The sequence below is a fragment of the Linepithema humile genome, chromosome 4 (assembly GCF_040581485.1).
Source record: "Linepithema humile isolate Giens D197 chromosome 4, Lhum_UNIL_v1.0, whole genome shotgun sequence".
NCBI classification, from domain to species: Eukaryota; Metazoa; Arthropoda; class Insecta; order Hymenoptera; family Formicidae; genus Linepithema; species Linepithema humile.
The window spans coordinates 14,088,175-14,100,461 of NC_090131.1; the positions used below are offsets into that span (position 1 = coordinate 14,088,175).

At 30.4% G+C, this 12,287-nt stretch overlaps 1 long non-coding RNA gene across 1 annotated transcript; it reads right to left on the bottom strand.

Annotated features, from left to right (window-relative positions):
* Positions 1-2,351: 2,351 nt before the first annotated feature.
* On the bottom strand, positions 2,352-5,222 carry LOC105670109 (uncharacterized). The gene is made up of 2 exons (XR_010889978.1): positions 3,002-5,222; positions 2,352-2,854 (listed from the first exon to the last, which is right to left on the bottom strand). It is a non-coding gene; the product is annotated as an uncharacterized lncRNA (long non-coding RNA).
* Positions 5,223-12,287: the final 7,065 nt, after the last annotated feature.

The window sequence follows — 12,287 nt, forward strand, 5'->3', positions numbered from 1 at the left end:
ATTCATTGTATCTGTAATATTTACTTGCACACCTTTCAATTATTTTTTTTTTATTAATGGAATACTAATGGAAATGGAAGATGTTCTAACAATAAGATATAAAAAATTGTAAAATTAGAAAACATTTGCTTGATTCTTTTAAAGCAGGGCTCGGAATTATTTCATCTTTTCGGCCGATTCTCGTGGTATACGCCTCCTTTCCTCTCTTTACCGCGCGTGCGGTAGCCGCTAGGGCCAGCGCCACCAAGCATTAGGAGCGGCGCTATCCGATTAATGTTAAAAAAATTTATTAAAAATATTTTTTTCCTCAATAGCAATAGTACCTCACGGGTAACGTGGAAATCTATTGAAATATTTTCACATAATAAATTTAAAAATGAAAAAAATATTTTTAATAAATTTTTTTAATTTTTAATGATCAAGGGAGAAGAACCTAACATTTATCGGATAGCGCCGCTCCTAACGCTCGGCAGCGCTGGCCCTAGCGGCTGCCGCGCGCGCGGTAAGGAGAGGAAGGGAGGTGTATACCATAAGAATCGGCCGAAAAGATAAAATAATTCCAAGCCCTGTTTTAAAGAATCAAGCATTCTTAGCATAGGAATCGGACTTTCTGTCAAATTGTCTCAAACTTTCAGCGATGAAAAGTCTTGGAAGGACTTTTCAATCGAGAGGGCGAAACCCAGATTTGGCAGTTCGTTTTTCAAATATAGCGTTTCAAAATCGAAATAACTGTTTCCTTATTACCCCTATCGAGAATGGTACCGTTGGAAAGTTTTTGCCTAGAGTTTTCCAAAAATACTACACATGGGTAATCACAGGTCAAAAGGTGTCGGCAGTGATACCATTGCCCGAGCCCCGAGCGCACACGGACGCGTGATGTAGCGGTTCTCGTTTGTGTGCGTGATAGTGCTCAGGGCTCGAAATGGCATCACTGCCGTGATCCGTGATTATCCGTGTGTGATATTTTTGGAAAACTCTAAGCAAGAACTTTCTTAAACGATACCATATTCGGTGGAGATAATAAGAAAACGATTGTTCCGAAATGCTATATTTCGAAAACAAACCGTCAAATCCAAGTTTCCCTATCTCGATTGAAAGGTCCTTCCAAGACCTTTCATCGTTGAAAGTTTGATTTGATTTGACAGAAAGTCCGATTCCCATGCTAAGAGTGTCTTTAAGCATTCCTCACGATATTATTATTTAACAATAACGATTTATAAATTTTATTTAGACGCAATGACAATATCCTAAATTCTGAGATGCGAACCAAAACACGCTTTATCGCGTTATTATAAATATCCTACAGTTAAAAGACTCCTCATTACATCTTATGAATATCTTGTTGTGTTCTTTGGCTACATAAAAAAATACCTCGTTCTAGAAGCAGGCAATAAGAACTTCTTTGACTGTGCGGGATGCAGGATCTTACAAGCTACGAAAATACATAGAAATTTGTGGTAATATTTGTAAGAAGAAGAAATCTACATATAATTGTCTAAGTAATTCAAAATATTTGTTACAATAATCTGTAATTAAAAAGAAAAAAAATAGAGATTATCATATGCACTAGCGGATCCTGATATCGATAATAGGAGGGGGGGGGGGGGTTTGACCTGCTTTAATGCATTTTTTATCAAGATTCTTGAAACGGATTCAGCAAAATTGATTTTTTTTAACTTGGAAGAGGGGGGGGAGGGTATTACCCCTCCCCCCCCCTCTCCCAAGAATCCGCCAGTGATCATATGTAAACTGAATGAGATTCAGAAAAAATTTTATGTAAGATATTTATATAAATATATATAAAAATAAAAAGAGTTCAATTTAATTTTTTCATTACTGTAGGTGCCTCTGCGCGCTCGGCATTTATTTTGTCTACTTATTGTTAGTAACTAAATATTTACAATAAAGTTCAGTTAAATTCAATTCCGGTCAATGATTTCAATTGTGATCAGTAGGATTTATAATTCTTGTTTTTCTTTTATTCTTTGTTTTTTTCAGATAAGTATTTTATAACTAAAATTTTAAAAATTATTCATATTATTTATCTCTTCCAATAGGAAATTCGCGAGTTATATGATAAAAATAATAAATTTTTATGATTGCAGATGAGTGACGATTATAAATATAGATTAGTTTAGTTTGAAAATACGAAGAACAATATTAAAAGTGTTGATATAATGTCAAACGAATAGATTACAGAGAATAAAAAAATTATTTATTGTGCTATTTTATGCTGCCGTTTTTAGCGAAAAAAATTAACCAGACTACTCATGGCCAAAGTAAGCTATACAATCCTATGAAAAAGCAAGTAAATTACCTTCTCAGAATTATTGAATAATTACACGAACAAATATAATTTCAATTGACATTTTTACTTACAATTAGTATATTATATTTCAGAGATTTTTACAGAAGAATTTTTATAATAAATTCACGTTACATAATATGCGACAAACGGAATATATAATGGAGATACATAAACGTAAAAATATAAAAAATAAAATAAAAATTAATTATTTTTAATTGTTGTTGAATAATTAGTTGACGAATTTTGTCTTCACTAGAAAATCGATTGTCAGTTCGTAAAATCGTCTTTATAAAATTATAAATATAGCTTATAAGTTTAAAACATAATACATAAACAATATTTATAATTATAGTTTATAAATATAAAATGTAGCTTTGTTTCTTATAAAACATAAATTTATACATCAGAGGTATATCATTCTTCTCATATATTTTAGATTATTCAAATCATCAAAGTCAAGACTGCCGTTATTGTTGATCTTGATGTTACTTGAACGCCGTTACCATCATTTCCATCATTTCCATCATTATCAAACTCTGGATAAACCTATATAAATATTTATAATATTCATTAAAGATAAATTATTTAGTTTTTGTTCTACATATTGTACAATATATTTTGTACATGAAATGCAAATAAAAAAAATTAATTATATAAAATAATATTAACAATAATATCAATAAAATTTACTACCGTTTTTTCTTTAGTTTGATTGGCTTCCTAATGATCCAGTTGTATCTCACGTTTTTATCGTATTTGCAAACATGTCTGGATGTATATTTTTCATATGATGGCTTATACTCGACATAGTATAAGAAGGTAAGTTACTGAAACAAATACTACACTCTACCTCAAAATCATCACATTTTGTAAAATATTTCCAAGGCCATCCACGGTACTTATAATTATCCAGTGTGCTACTAAAATGCAAGCGTAAGTGCTTTACTAAAGAGTTAGAATTAGACGGAACAGTTACACCACAAATAATACATTGTGAGTGTAATTCGTTGAAATATTTGAAATATATCCATGGCTTGCTTTGTCGTTCTCTGTATTTATCGTTCTCGTATTTATAAATTTTTTCATGTATTTTTTTTACATGTTGATTGAATTCCATAATAAAGAAGTAACAATATCTTAATTTGCATATCCCGCATTTTAATTGAAAATCGAGTAATTTTGTGTAATTTTGCCACAGCTCACTTTTTCTTGTGGTATTCGATGGCATAGACATCGTGTCCGTTACAAGTGAGAGAACGCGTTCTGACGAACCAATTGTGTCGCATGTTTCTTGCGTTTTTTCCAAAATGTCCAGATGTTTGATTTTTAAATGATAATTCAAATTCCGTTCAATAGAGGAAGATAAGTTTTTGCGACAAATACTACATTTCATCTCAAAGTCACCACTTTTTATACAATATTTCCGTAGCCAACTATGTGATACATGATCTTTCAGTTGTTTCTTAGAATGCGAACGTAAGTGATTAACCAAAGATTCAAATTTAGACTGAACATTTACACTACAGATAATACATTGTAAGAATAATTTGTTGAAATATTTGAAATATCTCCACAGCCATTCTTTTAATTTTTTCTTTTCTTCGTATTTAAAAACTTTTTTATGCTTTTTCTTTAGGTGTACACGAAAATGTGTAATGTTGATGTAACAATATTTATTTTTGCAAGATCTGCATTTTATTTTAAAATCTGATAATATTATATAATACAGCCACAGCCGCTCTTTAGTTGCGATATTTAATGACATAGACATTGTATTTATTTCAGGTGAAAGAACGCGTTGTTCTATTGTGTTGCTTGTTTCTTGCGTAATTCCAAAAATCTCCGAATGTTTTAGTTTTATATGACAATTCAAATTCTGTTCAATAGCAGGAGATAAGACTTTATAACAAATACTACACTCTATCTCATAATCACCACATTTTTTACAATATTTCCATGGCCAAGTATTAAATTTATAATCCTCCAATTGTTTGTTAGAATGCGTGCTTAAGTGATGTACTAAAAGGTCAGTCTTATTGCCAGACAGAACATATCCATTACAGATAATACATTGCAAAAATTCTTTATTGAAATACTTGAAATATTTCCACGACCATTTTTGTTGTATTCTCTTTTCTTCATGATTAAATATATGTTCATGCATTCTTTTTATATGCGCAACAAAGTTTGCCAAGCTGATATAACAATATTTTCTTTCGCAAAACCTGCATTTTGCTTTAAAATTTGGCAATTTTATAAAATATTTCCACAGCCGCTTTTTATTTGCGACATTTAGTGAAAGAGACTTTGTGTCCATTTCAAGTGATAATTCGTCTTCTGATGAACCAGCTATTTCGTATGTTTCTTCCGTATTTTCCAACATACCCGGATGTGCAATTTTCATATGACGATCCAATTTTCGTTCAATAACAAGAGATAAATTTTTGTGACAAATAATACACTTTATCTCAAAATCACCACATTTTATACAATATTTCCATGGCCAACTGCTAAATGTATGATCTTCCAATTGTTTCTTAGAATGCGAGCTTAAGTGATATATTAAAGGTTCGGACTGATTGTTAAACAGAATATATGTACCACAGATGACACATTGTAATAATAATTCGGTTATATACTTGAAATATCTCCACGGCCAATCTTGTCCTTTTTCTTCATACTTAAATACTTGTTCATGCATTCTTCTTATATGCATATTGAAAGTTTTGTTTGTAACGTAACAATATTTCTTTTCGCAAAACCTGCATTTTGCTTCAAAATTCAATAATTGTATATAATATTGCGACAACTTTTTTTTATTTATTATGATTTTTAGATTTGATATTACGTCCGACATTACGTCCGTTTCTAACGATGGGACATGTGTAACTGAATACGATCAATATCACAGTATATAACCAGTATGTTCACTCGATGGAGAGGGGGTAAGTTACGCAGATTTGCTTTGCGCATCCACCATCTTAACCAGTGACACAATTTGAACCAATCAGGTATCATTTTTGAATGGTTAGTGTGCCCAGATAGTAAAATATCTCCAGAATTCTTGCAGGACTGATTTATGCAATTGAGAATAATTGCTCAGTTGTTGATCTAACTATATCTGCAAAACAGAGCAATGTTAGATCAATTCAGAGTAGAACAAAATGTTCTCAATTATTGCCCAATTCTACATCAATAGTGTTAAATCAATTGTAGTACCATAATAGATCAATGGAAACAAATAAATATCTCAATTCTGCATGAATTATGGGATAATTAAATGGAAAAAATGAAATTTGCTTTTTATTAATTGCTTGATAAAAATAATTACTTGTCTTAAATTTATTTGCTCCGTTCTTCCCCGTCTCGGATAAAATTATAAACAATATTTTCAAATAAATTAAAAATATTTATATATTTAATATAGTTTACAATATGCATTTCTTATAAACTTTATATACCTTATACACCTTATAAACCTTAAAATAAAATTATTAATATTGGTTTTAAGAACTCTTTGAAACAGTTTAAATAATTGAAGCAACCTAACAGTCAAAGCAACCTTATAAACCTTATAAACTTTTTATAAACCTTAAAATACAATTAACCAGAACTCTAGAATAGTTTAAAAAATCAAGGCAACTAAACAATGAAAAAAAATAACCTTATTAATTTTATAAACTTCTTATAAACCTTAAGAGGATGCTGGAGTGAAAGTCGAACTCCGACGGGATAGCGCCATCATTTCGATGGAACTAAAAATGAATGCGACATTATCGGCATAAGTCCGTGTGCACGTATTTGTTTGTAGTGGTAATGCACTACACTGACGTGAGGACTGTGTCGGTGTGTACAATGTGCGATGCGTCAGATGTTTTATAAATAACGCTCGCGCTTTTTTTCTCAATTGAAATTCCGTCGCAAGATTGCAATATAATGTACAAGACGAAATAGGCTTACATAAAGTGTCTAATAGCATAAACTGAATATGATAAAATATTTTATTTTTGAAAAATATATATATGTAATACTGTATGAAGAAAAATGTCATATGCTTTCCTTATTTTTATCCTTGTGTAATAAATACAAAATTATAATTAATAAATTAATCAATATATACATATACACATGTATTAAATATAGTTATCTTTATTTTGCATTTTATACGATAATTGAAACAATGATTATATATTACTTCAATCGTATACAAATACAAAATAAAGATAACTATGTATTCAATATATGTGTATATGTATGTATTGATTTATTTCAAATTATTTTTGTATTTATTACATAAGAATAAAAAAAAGGAAAACTTATGACATCGTTCTCCAGTTCAATGTATTGTATCATACATATATTTATCAAATAAAATATTTTACTATATTTAATTAATATTTATTAGACCTTTTGCATATACCTATTTTGTCTTGTACATTATATCACGACCTTGCAATAAAATTTTGGTCGAGGAAAGAAACGCAAAAAAAAAGTGGAAAAGCAGCAACGGTATCGTCACCGCTGTTTTGCTAGACGATGACAGTACCGTCGCCGTTCTTCCCCTGGACGACGCCGGTGCCGTCGCCGCGCTGTTCTCGTGGATGTCCTCTCTGTCTCACATTATCGTACCCTTACATTGATTACATTCACTACATATACGAACACGAACACACAATAAACACTTTTATTCTAACGAAATGAGACTGAGAGAAAGAAAGAGAGAGAGAAAGAGAGAGAGAGAGAGAGAGAAAGAGTGAGAGAGAGAGAGAGAGAGAGAGAGAGAGAGAGAGAGAGAGAGAGTGAGTGAGTGAGTGAGTGAGTGAGTGAGTGAGTGAGAGAGAGAGAGAGAGAGAGAGAGAGAGAGAGAGAGAGAGAGAGTGAGAGAGAGAGAGAGAGAGAGTGAGAGAGAGAGTGAGTGAGTGAGTGAGTGAGTGAGTGAGTGAGTGAGTGAGAGAGAGAGAGAGAGAGAGAGAGAGAGAGAGAGAGAGAGAGAGAGAGAGAGAGAGAGAGAGAGAGAGAGAGAGAGAGAGAGAGAGAGAGAGAGAGAGAGAGAGAGAGAGAGAGAGAGAGAGAGAGAGAGAGAGAGAGAGAGAGAGAGAGAGAGAGAGAGAGAGAGAGAGAGAGAGAGAGAGAGAGAGAGAGAGAGAGAGAGAGAGAGAGAGAGATGTCACAAAAAGAAACATTATATATATAAACTACATATATAATAAAATTAAAATAAAAAAAGGTTATGGCATTATAGAAACTGTCAATATAATAATTATGTCAGACAGTAGCGCAGCTCATACGCGCCTCTTTAGTATTATCCGTGAACTAATTTATACTGTATTTATCGATATTGAGCACACATTTTACTACAAATACCAAAAATCTGTACAATTTTTACATAATACTTCCGATCTCAATTTTAGTGATTCGGTAACATTTTATTATGCAGTGCGCAATTCGCGCTGCTCTTATTCGGTGTATTAAAATCGTTAAACTTTTATAAAAAGTTAAAATTGATAGCTCTAAAAGACATGTTATCCTAAGAGTATGTCAATAAAAATTAATGTTATAAATAACTTTATTTTTCCGAATTTTTTTGACCAACGCGAATTCCCTTTTTGTGTGCTCTTTAATCCTGCAAAAGGATTTTTAATTCTATGCAGACAGAAAAAAGCTGTATTTGTTAGAAAAAAGTCAGGAAAAATACAGCATTCATGTGGTAAAACAGAACTCCAGCATCCTCTTAAGAGGATGCTAAAGTGATCTGTTTTACCAGCCAGATATATTTTTTTTGGACATAAATATCTTTTTATTGGTTGCATAAAATTGTAAATCCTTTTGCAGGATTAAAATGTACACAAAAACAGAATTCGGAATGCTCGACTTCATTCGGAAAAAAAGAATTAATTACAAAATTAATTTCTATTCTGCTCTTAGGATAACATATTGTATAGGGCTATCTATTTTCGTTTTTTATAAAAGTTTAACAGTTTTAAGACGTTGAATAAGTGCAGCCTGAATTGCGGACTGCAGAATGTTATAGAACCATTAAAATTGGGCTAAAAAGTCTAATGTAAAAGATATTTATGTCCGACTATTTTTATATACGTGTGCGTCCGGTATCGGTATAACAGACGAAAAAACAACAATAATAATTAGTTCCCGGATAATATCAGAGAGGCACCATATAGCACACATACACGAATACTCGATTGTATGCGTATGAGCCGCGTTTGCCGTCTAACTTGTTGTAACGTTGACACTTTCCGTATCTGTCAAAAAAACCGAAAAATAATAATATGGTTAATAGCACGTAAAATACCCTCATGAAAAAAAGACACTTTCCGTATTACTTTTTTTTTATACAGTGTACGTTTCTTTTGCGCATGTAAAAATATTTATATAGTATCTAGTGTTTGTGCTGTACAGTATATATGTCAACAGACACCAAAAATACTAAAAAGGTCAGTTACTGTTTTTTGTAATTTGGAATTGTTTCAATGTCAATTGATATTACTTTTTATTTGTCAGTGAGAGTCTTTATTATCAATATGATTTTGAAACAATTGCCAAATAAGTAAAGCCAAAGGCAATCTACTCATGGACTGAATTTTTAATAAATATAGTCAGAGGCGAGATCTAACATCAGCTGGCAAATTTTTATAAATGAAGTCAGAGGCGATCCAACGTGAGTTGACAATTTAAAATAAATAATGCCAGAGGCGATTTATCCGTGGGTTGGCAATTTTTTATAAATGAAGTCAGAGGCGATCTAACGTGAGCTGACAATTTAGAATAAATATTGCCAGAGGCGATTTAATCGTGAGTTGGCAAATTGTAAGAAATATTATCAGAGGCGATTTATCGTGAGCTGGCAGATTTTAAGAAATACGTATTTCTTTTAGTTAGTAATCTACTACACGTGTGATCTGTTTATGTTTAATCGGATAATTTATAAGGTCGTTTAACCTTTTTCTTCGCAATTGAAATTCTATCGTATGGCTGCATAATGTACATACGAGACGAAATAGACTTATACAAGATGTCTAATAAATATAAATTAGATATAATAAAATATTTTATTTGAAAAATGTATGTATAATACTATATATCTAGTTGAAAAAAAATGTTATATGCTTTCCTTATTTTTATTCTTATGTACTTAATACAATATAAATAAATAAGTTAATTAATCATTCAATACATACATATACATATTGAATATAGTTATCTTTATTTTGTATTTTATATAACTGAAATGATATATACTCTCATTATTTTAGTCATTATTATATAAAATACAAAATAAAGATAACTATTTATTCAATATATGTGTATATGTATATATTAATTAATTGATTAATTAATTATTTTGTATTTACTACATAAGGATAAAAATCAGAAAAGTATATGACATTTTTCTTCAGTGATATATATAGTATCCCTAACAGCACATGTAGATACTGAGAACAATCTGAGAATATCGCAAAAGTATAATTGTAATATTCTCAGAACATTCTCAAATGTACTGCGATGTACGTAGTACGTTCTAGGAATCATCGTATGTCCGCGGTACCATCTTCCATAGAATTTCGCAGGAAGGTCTATAGTTTAAAGACAGTATCAAGATAGGATAAAAATGGGAATGTTGCAGTAGATTACATATACATGCACACATTTACACAGCCAAGCGCTGAAACGCGCGCGCGTTCATATATTGTATAGGATAATTTAGATTAGGTTAATTAATCAGTCAATTTCTTATTAATTGATATTTTTATTTCAAAATTACGACTGTAAGCGTAAAAATATTTACATAAGACTTACAATATAAAATAAAGTTCTAGAAGCCTAAGCTAGAGAACTTCAAAGAAACGATACTGCGAACTGAAAACAGTTTTATGTTAAATCATCTTTTTAAGACATTGTTTAAAAACTAATTAAGAAAATGTATTGTATATTTAACCAAGAACCAAAGAGGTGAGAGGCAATTATAATGCAAGTTTACGAACATAACCTTAAAATATTTTAAGCAAAATAATTTAACAAGTACATAAAAAATAATAAAAATGTTACAAAAATCATATACAAACACTATCTAGCTCTTACACCCCTAACAGCACACGATATTCTGCGTATCATCCCATTTTCATACTCATTCTACTGTGATTATCCGTTAAATACTGAGATCAATCCCATAATATTTTTTGCAGTATTATTCGGTTTTCTTTCGCACACGTATAATCTCAGGTTTGACTCAAACGTACGGAAGTGACAAGATCTATAGAGAGAAGGTTACCTCACGCGCAAAGAGGGACGCGCGGCAAGAGGAGCACATGCTGAGCGGGGTGAGCGGCAAGAGGGGCAATGATGATCTCATCGGCTAACAGTAGCTGTCTCTCTCGCACGCTTTAGTGTTTTCTCTCTCGCTCCTTTAATATAGAAATGCTTTGAGTTTTTATCGAAAAAATACTTTTATTTTGTAAAATATTGATAGCACTGGAAATTGCGTAATAAAAATTGAAATGTAAATTAGAAAGGCGCTATAAATTACATATATTGCAAATTATAGCGCTAGATATTTAACGTTTATAATGTTAAATATCGCTGCAACAGATGCATTTGTGATACAAATTGCTTTGTACTCGTATTTAGACTGTAATATCAATGAAAATAAAATATAATTTGGGGATATACACAAAAAACATCATTTGTAAAGTAGTAAAATAAAAGAAAAAATAGTACATATTTAAAATAGTACATATTAAAAATTATTTTTAAAATAATATTTACTGTTTATATGCATTATTTACAAAAGAAATACTATAAAGAAATTTATTTTTTATATTTAATTGTAAAAACCTCAAAAATTGTCAAGAAATTGTAACTGAAATTCATAAATGTAAGTACAATTCTAGGATAATATAAAAAGCATCATACACAAATTTATTATGATACAAACTTAAATAATGAAATTGTAATATATGTTTTAATATTGCAAATGTGAATATTTATATGATAAAATTTACAAAGTGTTAAGAATTTTCAAATATTTGCTAATAAAATATTATTGAAATGTTTCTGTTGAAATCTTAAAATAATTCTTTAAAACAAATATGATGGGGTATATATTAGGGATCATTAAATATGCGGCAACATTGTGATTATAAAATTTTATAAGTATCTATAATAAAAATTAAGTATAATAAATATAATAAGTATATAAGTATAATAATAAAATTTTTATAAGTATCTATAATAATAAAAATACATATATGTTGTATTAATCTGTTAATATAAAAAAATTTATTTGCGTTAAATTAATTAATAATTTTTTTATATTAACAGATTAATACAACATATATGTATTTTTATTATTATAGATACTTATAAAAATTTTATTAAATGTGTGCATGTATATGTGATCTACTGCACCATTCTCATTTTTATCCTATCTTGATACTGTCTTTAAACTATAGACCTTCCTGCGAAATTCTATGGAAGATGGTACCGCGGACATACGATGATTCCTAGAACGTACTACGTACATCGCAGTATATTTGAGAATGTTCTGAAAATATTACAATTATACTTTTGCGATATTCTCAGATTGTTCTCAGTATCTACATGTGCTGTTAGAGAAGAAATTGACTGATTAATTAACCTAATCTAAATTATCCTATACAATATATAAACGCGCGCGCGTTTTAGCACTTGGCTGTGTAAATGTGTGCATGTATATGTGATCTACTGCACCATTCCCATTTTTATCCTATCTTGATACTGTCTTTAAACTATAGACCTTCCTGCGAAATTCTATGGAAGATGGTACCGCGGACATACGATGATTCCTAGAACGTACTACGTACATCGCAGTATATTTGAGAATGTTCTGAGAATATTACAATTATACTTTTGCAATATTCTCAGATTGTTCTCAGTATCTACATGTGCTGTTAGGGACTTTATTCACTATTTTGTGAAATAAAAC